The 5,948-nt window shown below is 47.1% G+C and overlaps 1 pseudogene; it reads right to left on the minus strand.

Moving 5' to 3' along the window:
* Positions 1–1,885: 1,885 nt before the first annotated feature.
* On the minus strand, positions 1,886–2,348 carry LOC132435590 (phosphatidylethanolamine N-methyltransferase pseudogene; annotated as a pseudogene).
* Positions 2,349–5,948: the final 3,600 nt, after the last annotated feature.

Raw genomic sequence — 5,948 nt, forward strand, 5'->3', positions numbered from 1 at the left:
CGGAGCGCCTGGAAACTCAAAAGCCCAGATTGAGCGTGGTAGAAATGCTAAGCACAGGAGAAAAGGGTTTGGTTTGGGGGGTTTGTTGGTTGGGTTTTTTGGCTTTGTGTTTTTTGGGTTTTTTTTTGCTTTTGTTGCTTTTTGTTTGTTTTTTGTTTGTTTTTGTCTTTGTTTGTTTGGGGTTGTTTTGACCGTGCCACACAGCTTGTGGGATCTTAGTTCCCTGACCAGAGATCGAAAGCACCAAGTCTTAACCACTGGACTGCCAGGGAGTTCCCTTATTTTGTTTTTTAAATCATTTATTTGTAGCAATGCTGTGAAACATATACCATCGCCTACTATCTGTGAATCTCAAAGAAACATCAAAAATTGTTTAGATGCTTGTGAGTGGCCTCTGGCATCCATAAGACAAGACTTTCACTAGATAAGGCATGTGACCCCCACGACTGGAAACTTCTCTACTGCAGACTCCGGATGGAAGGAGAGGCATAGGGACATAGAGTGAAGAGCTGGGAACATCAATAACAGAGGCCACAAGAGGACAGGGAGTGGGAAAGACAGGGAAAGTTCTCCTCCCGTACCTGTGAACCAGCTCTGTATGCTCTCAAAAGAGCCTGAGTTGCCCCCCTCGCGAAAACCAGAGTGTGGAAAGTCAGACCCAAATCCTGGTCTGAAGCAAGAGGAATTTGGGAATATAGAGAAGGGCTACAAAAGAGTGGCCAACAGATGAAACCAAGTGACAAAAGGCAAGATAGAAACAAAAGTGAATTCTGCAGAAGGCCGAGAACGGTTTGCAAGTACATGACGGTGAAAAACAGCTTTTCCGATTTCTAGCAAATAATTTTTTAAACATGTGAATTTCACAACTCAGATGGTAGTGGTTCAGATGACAAGATACGCACTGGACCACAGCAGTTTACGAGGCCACAGAGGACACCGGAGCCTCTCCTTTACGGAGGACCCTCGAGGGAGAGCTGAGCTGACACCTGGCTGGGCTTGGCGGTGGTTTTGCTGAAGCCCCAGAGATAAACGAGGGAGCGAAAGCAGGGACACTCCTAACTCCAAGTGCCCTTGTGCAGAGAGAGATAAATGGGCCGTCCATTTTGAGATCCAAAGGGCAATGCAGAGGAAAGCAACCTATGTGATGGAATTCCACCACAGAAAACCCCTGAGAGGCACAGGGAGGAGCGGATAGCACATGCTCAAGTAAGAAAAAAAAATGGAAATAGATGAGTATGTTGTAGGAAAACCATTGAGCCCAAAGGTTTCATAGGTCATTGTCAAAGACCTAGTGTTCATATTGGGTAGAAATGCTCATTATGAAAAACAAACAAACAAAATAAAGCATTTTATGATGAGATGTCTGACACCTGATGTCTGAATTACAAAATAAAATGATTGGTAGGTACATTTTTAAAAGATAGAAGTTAAATCTCTGGGTAGAAGGGTTATGGGAGATTTTTATTTGTTTTCAAACTTTTCTTGGAGGAGTGTGCAGTAGATTCATAACCGTAGAGAGACAGGAAGAGGGTATTTTAAAAGAAAAGTAAACATCATAGGTACTCAGGCCATCTACTTCACATTCTAATTTTTTTTTTTTTGCCAAGAACAGCTTTTACAATTTTAATTGTTTTAAAAAATCAAAAGAATATTTTGTGACTCGTGAAAATTACGTGAAATTCTAATTTCGGTGTCCATGAACAAGGCAGTGGGGCCCCCAGCCACGGCCATTCCTTCACCTGCCTGCAGCCCGGGGACCTCCCACTCTTGTAATAGGGAGTTTACCGACCCCTGTTCTAGGAAGGGGACCCTGACCAGTGCCCTGGGCTCCACGGTGGCACGAGAGCTGACCCATCGCCCAGGCGGCACAGAGGGAGCCCGGGACTTACATGATGGCCCAGCCCAGGTAGTCGGCTGTGCTGCCCCAGTACATGGGGTTGTCCAGGACGCTGAACGGGAACGTGGTCACTCTGGCCTCCTTCAGGATCCCGAAATAGTCGCCTAGGCAGGTCCCCGTGAAGCCCAGAGCCAGGAAACTGGAAAGGACAAACACGCCGCCCACTCCCAGGAGTGCCAGGCCCACGCGGTAGGCCGAGGGGTTGTCCAGGCTCTGGCTCAGCATGGCCTGCGTGGAGCGAAGCACGTTGAGAAGCAGGATGGTGCCGCCCAGCGTGCAGCAGGCCGGGGCGGGGGGGACCCGAAGGCCCCACTCGGCTCTCGGGTCTTAGGTTCCCATCTCGCGACCACATTCCAGAAGAGCGGATTGAAAGCGATGGTGAGGACTGCAGCCACAAAGTGGGGTTCTGAGGGGTCCACGTAGCCCAGCAGCCGGGTCATAACGCAGAGGTCTGCCGGGGCTGCCCTCACTGTCCCCTGGGAGATGAGAGCCGCGCAGCACAATAAAGGGTTACAGCTTGATGCCGGCTTGGATGGCAAAACGGGGCACACTGCCCTGGAATCACATTCTAATTTTTAATGGTCTCCCAATTATATCAGTTCTTAGACACTGGGCTCTCTCGGGCGATAGGACATTTCCTAAGCTGGGCCTGGTTCTCCTGAGAAGCTGCAGCAGCCCAGCAGCAAAGCCAGGCCTCCCAAAGGTGCCTGGCCATGTCTCTGGCCTCAGATCCCTGCTGTGGACGCCAATGTCTAACAGTTTGTTTTCCAAGCCAAGGCGCCTTCTCAGGAGTGGGCTCGTTGCCACCCTGGCTGGAAAGAAGTCCTGTCCGGCCTGAGCCATTCAACTCGGACACTGGCCTCCAGCCAATGTCTGTCCCATGAGCCCAGGGGCTGCCAGTCTGCTGGGTCAGGAAGCCGAGGGTCAGCGGGCGGAAGTCTGGAGCACACACAAGCTCGCTCCAAGGTCCTCTCATTCTCCCAGTGTTTACAGTTCTCTCTCAAGACAGAGTGCTTTCCTAAATAAAATTAATGATGGCAGCAAAAGTGAAAAACAAACTCCCTCTCTTTCCTTCCCACAGACACCGAGAATTTGAAGGTTCCATGAGAAGTGGGTGGCCCAGCCTGAGAGCAGGGATGGCCGGGAGGGAGGGATCAGAGCCCCCCTCTCCGCCAACGGTGATTCATGGTCATTGCATTTCCCACAATGTAAAGGAACACGGCCTCCTGTCAAATGAGGACTTCCGTGCCTGAAGATCGAAAAACAAAAATGTGTTTGGAAATTCCAAGTCCGATGGGTAAAGTGTTGGGGCCGTTACAGACCTATGTCTCCACCTGGCTCAAGCCTTTCCTCTGTCTGGCCTTGAACTAGTTCTATCACCTCTCTGAGCGCAATTTCCATCTCTATAAAGTAAGGGTAATAATACTAACCTAAGCAGGGTTGGGTGAAAGGGGGGAGGGGTGGGCGGGATGAATTGGGAGATTGGGATTGTCATATATACACTATTGATACTATGTATAAAATAGGTAACTAATGAGAACCCGTTGTATAGCACAGGGAACTCTGCTCAGTGCTCTGTGATGACCTAAATGGGAAGGAAATCCAAAAAAGAGGAGCTATAGGTATACGTATAGCTGATTCACTTTGCTGTATAGCAGAAACTAACACAACATTGTAAAGCAGCTGTACTCCAATAAAAATTAATAATTAAAAAAAAAGAAAAGGAGAAAAAAAAGAAGGCTTGGGTGAGAATTAAATACATAGCACATTAACTGGCATATTGTATGCCCTCAATGTTTGGTGGTTATTATTATTATCATACACTTTTCCAATGGTGAATGTTGGGAAAATGAGGCTTTCTCACCAGGGGAGAGTGGGACACAAGGGCAGGGGTTAGCATGAATGATACCTGCCCTCCTGACTGCCCATGTAGAGCAGCAGTTCCCAACCTTTCTGGCACCAGGGACCGGTTTCATGGAAGACAATTTTTCCACGGACCACGGTGGGGAGATGGTTTCTGGATGATTCACTCGCATTACATTTATTGTGCACTTTATTTCTATTATTATTACATTGTAATATATAACGAAATAATTATACAACTCACCATGATGCAGAATTGGTGGGAGCCCCGAGCTTGTTTCCACTTGCCACTCACTGATAGGGTTTTGATGTGAGTCTGCAAGCAGTTGATTTATCATGGTCTCTGTGCAGTCAAACCTCTCTGCTAATGATAACCTGTATTTGCAGCCGCTCTCCGGCGCTAGCATCACCGCCTCAGCTCCACCGCAGATAGCCAGGCATTAGATTCTCATAAGGAGCGCGCAACCTAGATCCCTCGCATGCGCAGTTCACGGTAGGGTTCGCGCTCCTATGAGAATCCAATGCCGCCGCTGATCTGACAGGAGGTAGAGCTCAGGCAGTAATGCGAGTGATGGGGAGCGGCTGCAAATCAGATGAAGCTTCGCTCACTCGCCCGCTGCTCACCTCCTACTGTGCAGCCCGGTTCCTAAGAGGCCGCGGACCTCTGATATAGAGGACCTTGGAAGGAAAACCAGCCAGTAACCACCGTCTCAGATCATGCCTGTCATGGGATAGTGATGTGGGCACTGGAATGGGAGTTGGGAAAGTCATGTCACCTCAGACGCTCTTCATTGAGGACACAGCATGTGCCAGATACACTATAGAAGCTAGAATAGCAATAGGGTCATCTTGGACAAGTCACTTATTATATATGAGGCTCAGCTTCCTCATTTCTAAAGTCAGGACCAAAACATGAGGTGCTGAAAATAAAAATTCATCGTGAACCGTCAAGTGGCTCTCCAATACGCTGCAGTAGAACTTTCCACACAACTGCGTTCTAAGTTGACACCCTATAAACCACATGTGCAGCTTTTCAAGGGACCCTGGAAACGTATGGATGCCGACTCAATGATAAAGTATGTCATCAGGGATGCAGATGGAAAGGCACCTGGAAGGTCCATACCTTTGCAGTTGGAGATTCAACTAATGTTTCTTAAACACAAAGCAGGAGCCAGCACCCTACTTGGAGCTTTGGATCCCCTGGGTCTGATGCAGAGAGACAGACTATGCAGTACAAGCCCACATAGGAAGTCAAACGCAAGTGAAGAAACTCCCTATGTGGGAAATCATACTAGTCAGAGAAAAGTGGTGGGGTTAACCGCCACTCAACTAGTGATATAACACTTGATAAATGTCTTATGATCTCTCGGTGCACTTCCTCTTAGCTGAAGGGCGCTAGACCCATCTTTAACGTATCATGCACATTTGTGATGTCGTTGAATGCAGAGGGTTTGCAAATAATGACCTGACTCAAAAGAAAAGGTCAAAATCCAACCTAATGAATTCCAAGAGGACTTGTACAGATTGCTTAGCGTGTAAGAAACTGATTTCCATATGTATCTTGTAGAAAAAAATTAATTCTACAATCCTGTTGCTTCTAATTATGATTCAAAATTCAGAAACTGTAAAAAAGTTAACAGTTCAACTACATTTCAAAACGATAACAACAACTTTTTCATGGTAAAAAATAATAATAACATGGACAAACTAGGATATAAATGCAATTAATAACAAATAATGAGGAGGGTTTTTTTAAGGTTATAGTAAGAAAAGAAAACATGAATAGGAAGAAGGGAGGAGAGGAAGAGGGAGAAATTGAGTCATGTGGGTTACAGATTCAGTAAGGTACAATAACTTTTTCCTGAGATGACACGGTGTCATGACGCCCACTGGGACAGATCCAGAAGGGGACCGTGGCTAGGGCATGAAGTCACAAAGGTCATCTCTTGTCAAAATGCCAAAGACTGACTCCATTGCCCATGACTTCCAGACTAGGGAACTAGCAGGACAGAGTTCCATCTACTAAGGAAGACTAAGCTAAGCAGGGTAAGAAAGCAATGATGAATAACTGCCCCTCTTATGAGCTAGAAATGCAAAGGCAGTTAAGACCCTGTTCTCCCCAACTAGGAGAAACGAGGGGCCAGCCACAGGACCAGGAATTTCAATCCAATACGGTGAGAACAGGGGT

The sequence above is a fragment of the Delphinus delphis genome, chromosome 12 (genome assembly GCF_949987515.2).
Source record: "Delphinus delphis chromosome 12, mDelDel1.2, whole genome shotgun sequence".
Lineage (NCBI taxonomy): Eukaryota > Metazoa > Chordata > Mammalia > Artiodactyla > Delphinidae > Delphinus > Delphinus delphis.